The 15,072-nt window shown below is 34.6% G+C and overlaps 1 long non-coding RNA gene and 1 pseudogene across 2 annotated transcripts; one reads left to right on the top strand and one right to left on the bottom strand.

Annotated features, from left to right (window-relative positions):
- Positions 1-612: 612 nt before the first annotated feature.
- On the bottom strand, positions 613-6,548 carry LOC100261206 (L-ascorbate oxidase-like; annotated as a pseudogene).
- A 1,771-nt stretch (positions 6,549-8,319) lies between these two features.
- On the top strand, positions 8,320-11,319 carry LOC109122912 (uncharacterized). 2 transcript variants are annotated; one of them, XR_002030434.2, is made up of 4 exons: positions 8,320-8,682; positions 9,641-9,763; positions 10,545-10,943; positions 11,065-11,319. It is a non-coding gene; the product is annotated as an uncharacterized LOC109122912 (long non-coding RNA). The 2 variants fall into 2 exon arrangements; XR_009466260.1 differs by having other exon boundaries at positions 8,682-8,782.
- The last annotated feature ends 3,753 nt before the right edge of the window (positions 11,320-15,072 follow it).

Genomic DNA, 15,072 nt, shown 5'->3' with positions numbered 1-15,072 from the left:
TTTTACTTTTTCGCTATTATCTTATTTTTTTCATATTTACTATTTAATTTTTGATATAAATATATATAAAAAAATAAATACAACTTGATTAATTTGAGTCAAATCTAGTTATCCTTATTTTTTTAAAAAAAAGATTGAATTTGAATTGAGTACCTCGTTTTAAAAGTCGAATTATGCTTGAATTATTTCTTAACATGAGTCGGATCATAATTAACTATAGACCTAATTAAGGGAGATCAATATTTATTGGATCTATTGGAACAAGGAGAACAATATTTACAAGGAAAGGAATATGACATAAGAACACAACTTTTTTTTAAAAGTAGGAAAAAATTTAACCTATTCGCGAGTAGCTAAAACCCCTCTTTTTCTAAATATTAGGTTGATAACGCATCTCTCCACATCACCTCATCAAATTGACAATGATAATTTGATATTGAGGGGACGTTGAGTTTTGAACTAGTCATCGTTGAAGCGGTAGGATTTGGCAACGATGAAATTCAGAGTACCGGTGGCCCCAGCAGCCCCAAACTCTTGACCTTTTGGTAAGAAGAATCTTCAATATTACAAGTGTTTCAGGACTACAAGATCCATGTGAACACTTTCTAACTATTTTTATCATTCAAGAATACAAAGAATTCGTATTATCGTCGACATAATATAGAAAAGGTGATACAATTAAACTTTACCTCAATTAGTCGATAATAGGGAAGAAAAATTATGGCCTACCGCCGAGACCCTTGGCTTTACCGCAACCCATGATAGATGAAGGCAGCTTTCCCACCCTCTCCACCCCTTCTTCAAAAACAACTCCCATACCCATATAGAAATGAGACTGATATGGCAATGGAATGCCCAGGCACCTGGGTTATCAGATCGAAACCTTAAGGCAGTCCATCCATAAGGATGAATAGGTGTTGTGTTCTTCATAATTGGGTTAATCAGATTGTAGGTTCTTGGATCACTGGACATATTAAACGTGCCTTCCCCATAGCCCAGTATTAAAGTTCTCTTAACTGTGAGAAATAAGATTCTGTTAGTTTGTTAAACAATTGTAAGAGGATGAGCTGGAATTAGTTACAGGTTAGCTACAGATTAGTTTCAGATTAGTTATAGCATTCTTTGTTTCCAGCCTCCTATATCTAGAGTTTTCCTACACATATTTCAGATGATGAATGAGAACGATACAGAGCATTCTGTTGCTTCTTCTCTTTCCTTCTCTACTCTGTTTCTCTTTTTTCTTATACTTTGTTTCTTTTTCATAATATGGTATCAGAGCAATTGCTCTTGCTCGCCATACTCTGTTTTGTCTTCTTTCATCTCTAATGACTCGAGGAAGCACAATCAATCGGGTTACCACCGGTGTTCCTAACTCATTATCATCTATGGAAGATTCAACCAATCCTTATTTCCTCCACAATTCAGATCATCCTGGTATTGTTCTCGTTTCCCATCATCTCACTGGTGCTAACTATAATACTTGGAGCAGAGCCATGGTTATGGCACTCACTGCCAAGAATAAAATCAGTTTTATTAATGGGAGTATTCCTTGCCCTGAATCTGATGATCTTCTTTTTGGTACGTGGATTCGCTGCAACAGCATGGTAATTTCTTGGATTCTCAATTCTGTTCATAAGGACATAGTCGATAGCCTTTTGTATTTTGATACCGCTATGGGAATTTGGAATGATCTTCGGGATAGATTTCGTCAAAGTAATGGTCCAAGAATTTTTCAAATCAAAAAACATCTTATAGCTTTAAGTCAAGGATCCTTGGATGTAAGTACTTACTATACCCGACTGAAAATTCTTTGGGATGAGCTTAAGGGTTTCCAGCCCCTTCCAGAATGTGCTTGTGGTACTATGAAGACTTGGATGGAATTTCAGCAGCAGGAATATGTGATGCAATTTCTTATGGGCCTCAATGAATCTTTTGTGCAAACACGTTCTCAGATCTTAATGATGGAACCTCTTCCTCCAATTGCTAAAGTTTTCTCACTAGTTGCACAAGATGAACAACAACGCTCCATTAATTATGGGCTCTATACTCCGCCTGATTCAGTAGCTGCAAATGATTCCAATTCCACTGTTGCAATTTCAGCTGCCAGATTGAATTCCAAGCCTAAGAAGGATCGACCCACTTGCTCTCATTGTGGAATTTTAGGTCACACAGTTGATAAGTGTTATAAACTCTATGGATATCCACCTGGATATAAATTCAAATCCAAGAATCCTCATGCTAAAGCTCAAGCAAATCAAACTAGTTCTAGAACCACTGAAGCCTCTGCTACAGCTGATTCACCACTTGCTTCACTATCTCCAGCTCAATGTCAACAACTCATTGCTCTTTTGAGCTCTCAGCTCCATGACAATACTCCTGCTACTCCTGAATTGCAGCAGCCTGGACCATCAGTCTCCAGTTTCAGTGGTATATTCTCCCTTTCTTCAGTTTCTTTTCCCAATTCCCTTGATTCCTCGGCTTGGGTGTTGGACACAGGTGATACTCATCATGTCTGTTGCTCTTTACCTTCCTTTGTTTCATCAGTCCCAGCATCAAATTCCTCCGTTACTCTTCCTAATGGTCACTTGGTGTCAATTAGTAGAATAGGATCTGTGCAATTGTCACCTCATATCACCTTGACTGATGTTCTTTTTGTGCCTCAATTTCAATTTAATCTTTTGTCCGTCAGTGCTCTTACACAAAGCCATAAATATTCTGTTAATTTTCTCTCTCATTCTTGTCTTATTCAGGACCATTCACAGGCCAAAATGATTGGGATGGGTAAAAGACACGGGAACCTCTATGTCTTGGATTTTTCCAGTTTAGTGTCTCAATCATTTGACATTTCAGCAACTTGTAATAATTTTTCTTCTTCCTCAACTGAACTTTGGCATTATCGTTTGGGACACCCATCATATGCAAAAATTCATACTCTAAAGGATGATTTGAATATTTCTCATATTTCTGAGACTCCATCTCATTGTTCAATATGTCATTTGGCAAAGCAACGTCGTTTGCCATTTATGTCTTCAAACAATTTATCAAATTCTCCTTTTCAATTGATTCACATTGATGTTTGGGGTCCTTTTCATACAATCACCACTGAGGGATATCGTTATTTTTTAACCATTGTTGATGATTGTACACGATTTACTTGGGAATATTTTCTACGTGCAAAATCTGAAGTTTTTGTTGTTTTTCCAAATTTTTTTACTCTTATTTAGACTTAATTTAATGTGAAAATAAAGTCTGTCCGCTCAGATAATGCACCTGAATTGGTCTTTTCTGATTTCTTTCGTGCCCAAGGAATTTTGTCATTTCATTCTTGTAATGAAACTCCACAACAAAACTCTGTTGTGGAACGGAAACATCAACACATTTTGAATGTTGCTCTGGTTTTGCACTTTCAATCAAACTTACCTTTGCCTTATTGGAGCAATTGCATTCTCACAGCTGTTTATCTTATTAATCTCACTCCTTCACCATTATTGATCAACAAAACCCCATTTGAGTTGTTGTTTAAAAAGAAACCTTCATATTCTCATCTTAAGGCCTTTGATTGTTTGTGCTATGCTTCCACTTTGAACCATTCTCGTACAAAATTTTCACCTCGTGCTATTAAAGTTGTATTCCTTGGTTATCCCCCTGGTTATAAGGCCTATAAACTACTTAACTTGTCCACCAATGCCACTTTCATCTCCCGTGATGTCATTTTTCATGAGTCGATATTTCCTTTCCAAAATGATGACTCACAACCCTGTCATTTTGATTTTTTCTCTGATCTTGTTCTTCCACTTCCTATTTCCATTTCTTCCAATGATTCAACAAATCCTTTTTTTAGTCCAACTTCATTATCTCTTGATCGTCCCACCCGGTTTAGGAGAGCACCTTCTTACCTTCAAGATTATCATTGTTCCTCAACTTCTTTTGCTTCGCAATCACTTGCCACCCTTTATCTCAAGTACTTGATTACCATAAATTATCCACCCCTCACACAACTCTTGTTAATGCCATTTCTTCAAATTTTGAGCCTACTACTTATGCTGAGGCTGCAGTTATTCCAGAGTGGCAAGCAGCAATGTCTGAAGAATTGAGAGCTCTTAAAGAAAATAGCACTTGGTCATTGACCACACTACCTCCTGGTAAACACACTGTTGGATGCAAGTGGGTTTACCGAATCAAGTATCGAGCTGATGGAACCATTGAACGATATAAAGCCCGTTTGGTAGCCAAAGGCTACACTCAACAAGAAGGTGTTGATTACCTTGACACTTTTTCTCCCGTTGCAAAATTGGTAACTGTTAAGGTTCTTCTTGCTCTAGCTGCTGTTCATGGCTGGAGTCTCACTCAGCTTGACGTCAATAATGCATTCTTGCATGGTGATCTTCATGAGGAAGTCTACATGTCTTTACCACCTGGTCTTTACCATGAGAGGGAGTCCTTACCTATCAACACTGTTTGCAAACTTCACAAGTCCCTTTATGGGCTAAAACAAGAATCTCGCCAATGGTTCTCTAAGTTCTCTAGTGTTCTTGTCAGCACAGGTTTTAAACAATCAGCTTCTGACAATTCCCTATTTGTTAAGATCAATGGCAATTCTTTCATTGCATTACTAGTTTATGTTGATGACATCGTCATAGCAAGTAATGATCAAGAAAATGTGGATGAGTTGAAGAAGTTTCTTAATGGCTATTTTAAACTTAAAGATCTAGGAAATCTGAAATATTTCCTTGGTCTTGAAGTTGGTAGATCCTCTAAAGGAATTTCTGTTAGTCAAAGACACTATGCTTTGCAACTCTTGTCTGACACAGGATATCTTGGCTGCAAAACTAGAAAGACTCCTATGGATCCAAATGTTAAATTCTCACAAGATGAAGGAGATTTACTTGATGATCCTTCTATATATAGAAGAATGATTGGTAAATTACTTTACCTTACAATAACAAGACCAGATTTATCATTTTCTGTTAATCGGTTGAGTCAGTTTCTTGCCAAGCCTCGGATTCCTCATCTACAAGCAGCATATCATGTTTTACAGTATGTTAAAGCTACAGTTGGTCAAGGTCTCTTTTATTCCTCTTCATCTACCATAGAATTGAAAACCTTTGCAGATTCTGATTGGGCTGCTTGTCCAGATACCAGGAGATCAATTAGTGGATTTTGTGTTTTCATTGGTGATTCCTTAATCTCTTAGAAGTCAAAGAAACAACACACTGTGTCTAGATCATCTGCTGAAGCCGAATACCGTTCCATGGCAAATGCTACATGTGAATTAATGTGGATGTTTTCCTTATTCAAATATTTGCACATAAATCATCCACAACCAGCATTGTTGTTTTGTGATAATCAAGCTGCCTTGCACATAGCAGCAAATCCTATTTTCCATGAAAGAACAAAACATATTGAAATTGATTGTCACTTAGTAAGGGAGAAGGTCCAAGATGGCAGATTGAAAACACTTCATGTTTCTTCTCAACATCAAGTAGCAGACCTATTAACAAAGGCCCTCCATCCAACACAGTTCACACTTTTACTTGACAAGATGGGAACTCATAATATTCATTCTCCATCTTGAGGGGGAGTATTAAAGTTCTCTTAACTATGAGAAATAAGATTCTGTTAGTTTGTTAAACAATTATAAGAGGATGAGCTGGAATTAGTTACAGGTTAGCTACAGATTAGTTTCAGATTAGTTATAACATTCTTTGTTTCCAGCCTCCTATATCTAGAGCTTTCCTACACATATTTCAGATGATGAATGCGAACGATACAGAGCATTCTGTTGCTTCTTCTCTTTCATTCTCTACTCTGTTTCTCTTTTTTCTTATACTCTATTTCTTTTTCATAATACCCAGTACCCAAAAGTCATGCTCATGGAGATGCCATGGATGCGTCCCACTGTTATTCTTGTTCATGGTGTTTGAATTTTGCAATATGATGTCCACCGTTGTGTTGAACTTCAACCTATAAATTGAGTTGCTGGACGTGGCATTGGAATTGTTTGGCGTGGTATAAATACCATAATTTTCCAAATCAAAGTAATCTAGAGCAGGGGTTGGATCAAAGACACCACTAATATTCTCCTTGAGAGCAATTAGGTAGGGTGTGTGAGGGAGGTTGAAGGACACATTATTCACAGACCACCTCATGTAACCATTGATCTCATTCTGTGTGTTGAGCATCAGATTTACTCTGTCTGAGGTGAGAGGAGGGGGGGCAACATAGTCATGGTGAGCCTTAATGGCACGACTCTGGTTGAGGCGCAGCACGACGTCGTTCCAAAGAGGACCAGCGGGTGGGACTGTTGGGGGAGACTTGTTGGGATGGTTGGGGTAGTAATTGAAGATGGCCAAGCCCGGAGGAGTGACAATGTTGTTCCTACTGACCACACTGGTTGTGACCCAGTAATTTCTTGAAGGGTCTTGATCAGCCTTCACCAGAATTGAATAGGTCTCCCCTGAGTAAATGAAGAGGTTTTTTATCACAAAGGGTTCCACAAAGTGCCCATCTACTTCAACTACAGTCATGTTGTGACCCTGCAACGTTAGAAATTAAAACCGTATCAGAACATGGATAGTTTTTGTCATAATCCACTTTTAATTGTGCAGATATTCTTCATTTTGGACTCAAAATCTCTTCACGTCTTAAAACACATTTACATAATTAATAGGGGTTCATAGGTATATAACAGCAGGGATTTTTTTCTTCATATCCCATGTAAATATAACATTCTCACTATGTCTTGTGGGATCGCATAATAAAACAAATAAACATTCTTTATGAAACCAAACAAATTCCTACATTGGAGTTGAGAATTAACTCTAATACCATCTAAATTTTGTTTTGGATCTTCTCAAATCAGCAGAATGAAGTAGCTGTGCATTTCACATACCTATAGTAGCGCAAAGACGCAACCATTTGCAAATCAGGGCATCTAGTTGCGGCCACAGATACATTCCACCTATAGCAACATAAAAGAGAATTAGCTTGATTTTAATATAGTTAATTGATTTTCAGATGAAATCATTGAAGTTTTATGTATAATAACTAAATCATTGTTCAAGTCTCCAAGATAGAGAAGGTATTTGTTACATGGACAATAATTTCACTTTCTAATAGAATGATAGTTTATGAAGTGAGACTCGATGTCTTTTTTAAGAAATATGCTCAAGTTTATGATAGCTCTATGTTTGGCGTTGACTTAAGAAGCAAGCTTGAGGTTATGTGTACTTGTTTTCTACTCGTCAAGGTAGCCTAGTTGGTCAGAACATAAACTAGGAAGTGTGGTTCCACTAAATTGCATATGGTATTGGGTTCGAATTATGTCATTAATGGTACCTTAAATTTATCCGGTGCTAGTTCACTACAAGAAAAATGGTCATTGTTGACATATATTATCTTGACTTAAGGTGATATGTGTCAATATTGCCTATTTAAATGAACAACTATGACATATATAACTTGTTTAAACCAATAATGACATAAATAAAATTTGTTGAATTCTTTTATGACTTATATAATAGAATCTTGACAGATAATTTATAAGTCAATGTATTCAAGGTACTTAAATAAAAGCAATAATGATAATAATTTGTTTGATATGTGTATATCTAATTTACTTACTAAGTATTATAAATTGAAGTGACAACAATAAATTTTGATTAAGGAAGTCAATGTTTATTTAATAAATTTTTTTAGTAATGTTAATATCAATTTTCATTTTTTTTTAATCAAATTGATTAAATAATTTTTTAGTTTATATCAATAGCACTGAAATAAATTTTTATAAATAATTTTTTATTCACTAATTTTAGTGAAATAAAATTTGCTACATTATGGTTTTTTTTATAACTGGATATAAATAAAATCAATACTAATAAACTATTTTTTTATTCATTGATGTTAATGATTTTTTTTTAGTCTGTATTAATATAATCTTGTTTTCACAAACTATTTTTAATTATTTTTAAATTAGTAATTAACTTGTATTTGATTTAAAAATAATTACTAAATTTGTGTAAGCTTGAAAATTAAGATATTTGAAATTTTGATTTATCAATTGTTCGGCATAATATCAAGTTTCAAAATTTTATTTTTTAAGTTAACTCATACAAATTTAGACATTAGGAAAGAAGAAAATTAATTATGGTAAATTGACATTATAAAAGTTATAAATATATTCCATATATTGATTCTCATAAAGTTGACTCATAGAAAAAGAATTTAAATTTTGGTGTGATAAGACTAATGTTGGTGAAATCTGGACCATTTATTTTCTAATCACATATCTACCATTCATTTCAAAGAAACCCTAAGAGATCATATTTTTCTCTCCCACTTCTCTGCCACCGCCACTCTCCATTTTTTTTTCTTCTTTCTTTCCTCCTTTTTCTTTCCCAGTTCTCTCTCCATACCCATGCGCCTCACCCATCTCAACAATATCGCGACTATCAGTTGTCACCGGCGGTGACGCTACCGATCGATCGTTGTTTCTCTCTTTCTCTCACCTTCCCATCTTCACCATGGTGTGTTCCGGTCTGCCATGGTGTGTTCTTCAAACCAGAACCGAAGCATGAAGGCTTACTCCCTCCTCAAGAAGTAAGGATTTGACATGTCATCCTACGGGACGGGGGCGTACGTTAAGCTCTGTGGACTTTCTTTTTCCATCTTTGAGAATTATAGGTAAGGAAAGGCTCATGTTCTTGTTGTTATTTCTTTCTTTCTTTCTCTCTCTCGTCTTTTTTTGAGGACACATGCTTCAATTTTAACCCCTTTTTTTCAGGTAGATTTTCTGGGTTTTTGATGTCTGTGATCATTTGGGTGTCTGATCAGTTCAATCCCAATTGGGGTTTTGGTTTCTTGTGCTTTGACTTTGTTGCAGTGACGAATTGGGTTGGGTTTTTGGTTTAATCTCTCTATGGTGTCTCTACGTTTTTTTTCATTTTTTGGATCGAATTATCAGTTTGTGTTTTGCTTTAATCTAAATGGGTTTTAAGTTTCACGGTTTGTCTCTTCTAATCTATCTTCTTTTTGCAAATATGTTGTTCATTCCTTCTGGTGTTATACTTTATTTGCTACTGAAGCTATTGGGCTTTTCGATTTTGTTTTTGTTTAACATTTTTTAATATAATCACATGAAAGTTTAGATTTTTGATTGTTATTTCTCTGTTTTAGAATTTGTTAAAGGTATTACAACAAGGAATACAGAATTTTCTGTTGTTACTTTTTCATGGATAGTGGAGAAAACAGAGGAAAAGAAAATTTTGAATCACAAGTTTTACACTGTCTCAATTTTGAAAAAAATGGAAAAAAAAAAACCCACCTCAGCAGAATCAAATAGTCAATCAGGCGTAGTTGAGTGGAAATAATTGCTTTCTCAAGTCCCAAATGATGAGAAATCTTGGATTCAAAACTTATTCTTATCTTTTCCCGCATTTTCAAGGAACCAAACATGAGCACCAATAGTTGATCTAAATCTGCTGATATGACTATTAAATTACATCTTGGAGAGCATTGGAATCAATATTAAGAGTGTCGTAACATGAATTTTGTGGGGGCTGCATTGATGTTAGATGTAACATTTTACTACTTGATCATGCTTACGTTGACTACTAAACTCATTCGATTTCATTTGTTGTAGGTATTGAGGCATTTGGTTCCAATTTGATGCTATAGTTTGTTGGTTTCATCTCAATTGTTGGTACATGTTCGATGATCTCTGCCGCAAAGACCCCGACCTGTATCATCTTTCTTCCATTTCTAGGTTTTCCTGTTTGTTTCCCAAGAAAAAAACATTAGCGAGGAAAAGAAAAAGAATTTTTTTTTTTTTTTTTTTTAACCAAATGGGTTGTGTGGTGGTTCTTTAAAGGCGGTTGAAAGATATTTGGATCATGACTATGATATTTTTTAAAAAAAATATTTGCTTACATTTTCTCACTATCCAAATGAGGAATTTTATAGATGTTTGATGCATTGCTCTGTTTGTATTTTTGTTTGGTTAATTTTTTCATTTTTGTGAAAGACTACCTAATGTGGACCATGCTAAAGGTTGTGGACGATGTAAATTTAGCTTGTCCTCTGTTTGATAGTCGAGAAGATGGGGGAAAATTTGTTTTGAATGGTTTCTTTTTGTTTTCTTTTTTGGTCTCCACCAAAGGGGGAAATTGAAAACTTGCAATTAGACTAGATAATTGTGTTAAGCTTAATTGAAAGTGATGTGAAATTTAAAACAAATCATTTTGTTAGGCTATGAATCTAAAACTCAAAATTTAGCATGTTTTCTTGTTGATCGAACAAAGCATTTGAGTATTTGTTTTATATTGAAATTTGTGTAAAGTTCCTGAATAGAACCTTAAACCCCTTTGGTTGACAAAATATGGTTGTATTGGGGTTTATTGTTAATGTTCATATTGGAGACTAGGACAAACCAGAAACTAAAGGAAGCTCTTAATTCTTGTATAGAAATCAATACTATTTTTTATTTTTTTTTATTATTATTTTTAAATTCTTGCTAATGATTATTTGATTTGCTTGGAACCTTAAAGCAAAATGAAACCTTAATGACAACACATCTACAAGCATAATGGCATCCTGCCAATGCTTAAAAGGAATTCATCAATCAAAACCACACCTCAGCGCTAGCAAGATAATGTTGCTGATGGGCCATTCGATGTGGTATTCACATTTGAAGAAAAGGTTTTCGATATGATTGTTGAAGGTTAATGTTTGCATTTTTGTTTTGTTTCTAACGCAACATATATTATAGATAGGTTATTGAGCAATCTTAAAAATATTTTATTGTAGTTAGATATCTAATTTCTTAATTTGAGCTTTTCATTTTCTTAACATCGTTTATTTTTTCTATCATAAGTTTGAGATAGAGGTATTGGCAATTTTAGGGTCTTTCTAGAGGGCGGTGCTTGAAGATTAATGCTAGAGATATGGTATCTACAAATTGTATATATGTTTGATGTATTCTTGCAATTGAAAGTACCTTATAATTTGAAAATTGGTATTTTGATACTTGTTTCTTATTTTTCTATTAATGTGTGTCTATCCTACTAGGTATTCAAGAAATATAGCAAAAAAGAAGAAGATGATGAAGAATTAGTGACCACCTCTTACGAAGATAGGATTGTACTTTTCAATTTAAGTTTGTATATTATCTTAATTGAATATTTGTAATTTTTTTTTTTTTTGTATATAGAAAATAGAGAGTAAGTAGAAAAAGATTTATTCTATTGTGTTGTTAGTATTCAAATGTATCTATAATAATTTTTTCCCTTGAGTAATAATTTATTTACATTGTTTTAGGACTTAGTTATTATTATCATAATTAAATATGTATCAAATTTAATTTGGAAATAAGTTTCATATGGTAACAAGTTTATTTTCTATTAAAACTAAAAATTATAGTAAAATAATATTAAATTTGTCATAGGCAACCTTGACAGTTGGCCAATGCCCAACATTGACATTGCAATAGCTAGAAACCTTGACATATTATTCTTAACATTTGTTGTAGCAACCTTAATAGAAAAGCAAGTTAACATTGACATAAGATCAAAAAATCTTGACATATGTTGAATCCAACCTTGACAAAAATGAAAGAAACATTGACATATGTCATACTAACAAAGATTCGATCATTGGTAGAAATAGAAACAACCTTGACATATGTAAATGTCAAGGTGACATATGTAAATGTCAAGATAGCTTTAAACTTTTCTTGACACTGGCATAGATGACATATATAAATAGTAACATACCTTGACATATATACCCTACCTTGATGGTGAAAAACTGTCAACGAAAGGCTTTTTTCTTGTAGTGGTTGTTATAGGGGTGGTCAGTATCCCGAGATTTAGGTCCCTATGAAGAGTCCTAAAGGTTTATGTTGGTCTTAGGAAATATGCATGACAAGAAGCTTGAGATTACATGTGATTAAAATTTGGTATTGTACAAAGAAAAAAGAAGTATGACTAAAATTATTAGCTTAGTATTAAAATGAGCCAATATCTCACCGATAGACCATAATTGTAGGAACACTTATTCTAAATATTCTAGATATGTTATAATTAGTTTTTTTTGTTTTTTGTTTTTTTTTTGTAGAACTTTCACTCTATCATTTCTGTCACAATTATAGGTATTGATTTGCTAATTAACTACACTATAGTCAATATATATTGAACTATTGAACATTAACAAAAACACACAATGTTTATATCATTCAGTATTGAATTCTTTTACATGGTTTCAGATCACCCTTGTTGAAGCCAAAATAGGCCAAACTGGCGAATACATCTTGGAAAACAAATTACATAAACAGTCTCAAGCAAATTACACAAGTGGCAACACTAACTCCAACAATAGCAATTGGAGAGTTGACTAGGGCGCATCTCACCACATCACCTCATCAAATTTATTGATAATTTGATATTGAGGGGACGCTGACCTCTGAACCAGTCATTATTAAAGGAGTAGGATTTGGTAACGATGAAATTCAGAGTACCAATGGCCCCAACAGCCCCAAACTCTGAGCTTTTGATCAAAAGAATCTTTAATATTACACTACAAGATCCATGTGAACAGTCTCTAACTATTTTTATTATTCAAGAATGAAAAGAATTTGTATCATCTAAAACATAATATAGAAAATGTGATACAATTAAACTTTACCTCAATTACTTGATAATTGGGAAGAAAAATTTGTTCAAATTGATGAATGGTAGTTTTTCATTCATACTTTCTTTCGTTCATGTACAGAGTATATATAGAGGGTAATCATCATTCTAAGAATGGGAAAGGATGATACAAGGAAAGAATAATATAAGGAAATAACAACTAATATCCTAATATCTCAACTTTCCTAATATCTCAATATTCATAATATCTTAACTTTCCTAATATCTAAACACTAAATGATATAAGGAAATAATGATATAAGGAAAACATTCCTAATATCTCAACACTCCCCCTCAAGTTGGTGCATAGATGTCACACATGCCCAACTTGTCTAAAAATTTTTGAGAATACTTGACTTGAGACAGCTTTGGTGAGGATATCGGCTAACCAATCTTGCTTTCCACCTTGGATCAACTAAGGCTTCCTGCACACTATTAGGAATAACTACAGTAGATAATTGATTTACAAATGACTTATTTGATTCAGACAAACGATGGTTAGACACATAGTTGCTCATGGGATATTTGACTTTGGTAGACAAATCAGGTTCATATGTGGGTTTAGGAATACCTCTATTATGATGATGTGGTAACCGTTTCATGAATGGATCGGGTTCCAAATTAAGAACACCCTCAACAGACGATGATTGGTTTGGTATTTCAGTGAAGACATCTTCGGATCCAAATTGTTGACCACTCATATCCAACTCACCCACTTCCTGGTTCACTAGTTCAGATTGTTCAGATTCATCTTCCTTAGAGATATGATAATCATAATCAAGAGTTTGAATTTCCTTATGGTACTCCCCCTGAAGTTCAGACTCAGATGAAAAATACATCGAATCTTCATGAAACACCACATCCATTGTAATATACATTTGTCAAGTTGGAAGATGGTAACATCGATATCCCTTTTTGTGCAATGCATATCCAACAAACACACATTGCAATGCATGGGAAGTTAACTTAGTGCGTTGGTGCTTGTGTAGATGCACAAATGCCACACAACCAAAAACACGAGGAGGTAGATTTGGGACGGTTGGGGCAACTACGACATTAATAAGAGCTTGGAGAGGTGTTTGAAAGTTAATTGAGCTAGAAGGTACCCGATTGATCAAGTATACGGCAGATGTGATTGCTTCTCCCCAATAAGATATCGGTGTTTTTGCTGCTATCAAGGAAGCACGAACAACCTCTAACAAGTGCCGATTTTTTCGTTCATCGACTCCATTTTGCTGGGGTGTATTGGAACAAGTAGTTTGATGAATGATGCCATGTCCTTCCAAATACTTTTGAAAATCAGAACTTTGATATTCTCCACCATTATCACTACGCAGAACCCGAACCTTTGCATTGTACTAAGTTTCAATCATTTTATGAAATTTTTGAAACAACAAGTTCACTTCATCTTTGGTCTTCATCAAGCATAACCATGTCATTCTGGTACAATCATCAATAAAAGTAACAAACCAACGCGAACCACTCAAAGTTGGGACTTTGGATGGGCCCCAAACATCAGAATGTATAACCATAAAAGGAGACGGACTTTTATTCAAAATTAATGGAAAGGAAGCACGATGGCTTTTAGCCAATTCACAAATATCACAACGGAAACCAGAAATATCACTCTTTGCAAACAAATTAGGAAATAATTTTTTTAAATAACCAAAGGAAGCATGTCCCAGACGTCGATGCCACAACCAAATTTCAGACTTTTTCTTCTCCCCCTCAGATCCATCTGCCATCAAGGCTTGTCGCAACTTATTTGAATCCTTTGACTGCAAGTCCAAATAATAGAGTTTTCCCCGCTTAATACCAAAACCAATCGTCTGTCTTGTTTGGATGTCCTTAAAAACACAAAATTCAGGCCAAAAAATGACAATACAAGATAAGGCTGCAGTGATTTGAGAAACTGACAAAAGATTGTAATTTAAGGATGGAGCAACTAAAATAGAATCCAAATTCAAAGTATCAATAAGAGTTAAGGATCCTTCCCCAATGACTAGGGTTGTGTTACCATTGGCTGTGGAAACAAATTTTTGTGAGGAAGGTCTAACGAGTGAAACCTGTCTAGAATCAAAAGTCATATGATCTGTAGCACCAGAATCAATTATCCATGCATTATTAATAACAGGTGTAGAAGTATTTAAAAACTTACCACCATAATCTGTAGCGGCTATCAATGCAGAGACTTTCTCATCAACATTAGCCTCTGTTTTTATTTCGGCAATAGCTGCAGTCGAGGTTTTCTTGGAATCCTTCTTCCGTTGATCATGATTGTGATCCCACCAGTCTAGATATCCCACAATTTCAAAGCAACGACTCTTGGTATGACCAGTCTTATTGCAGTGAGTGCATTTGAAGGTTGACTTATCAATATTAGGGTCTG

This window comes from Vitis vinifera, chromosome 7 (genome assembly GCF_030704535.1).
Source record: "Vitis vinifera cultivar Pinot Noir 40024 chromosome 7, ASM3070453v1".
Lineage (NCBI taxonomy): Eukaryota > Viridiplantae > Streptophyta > Magnoliopsida > Vitales > Vitaceae > Vitis > Vitis vinifera.
The sequence above is the reverse complement of the archived record's forward strand: the minus strand, read 5'-3'. Positions and strand labels throughout refer to the sequence as shown.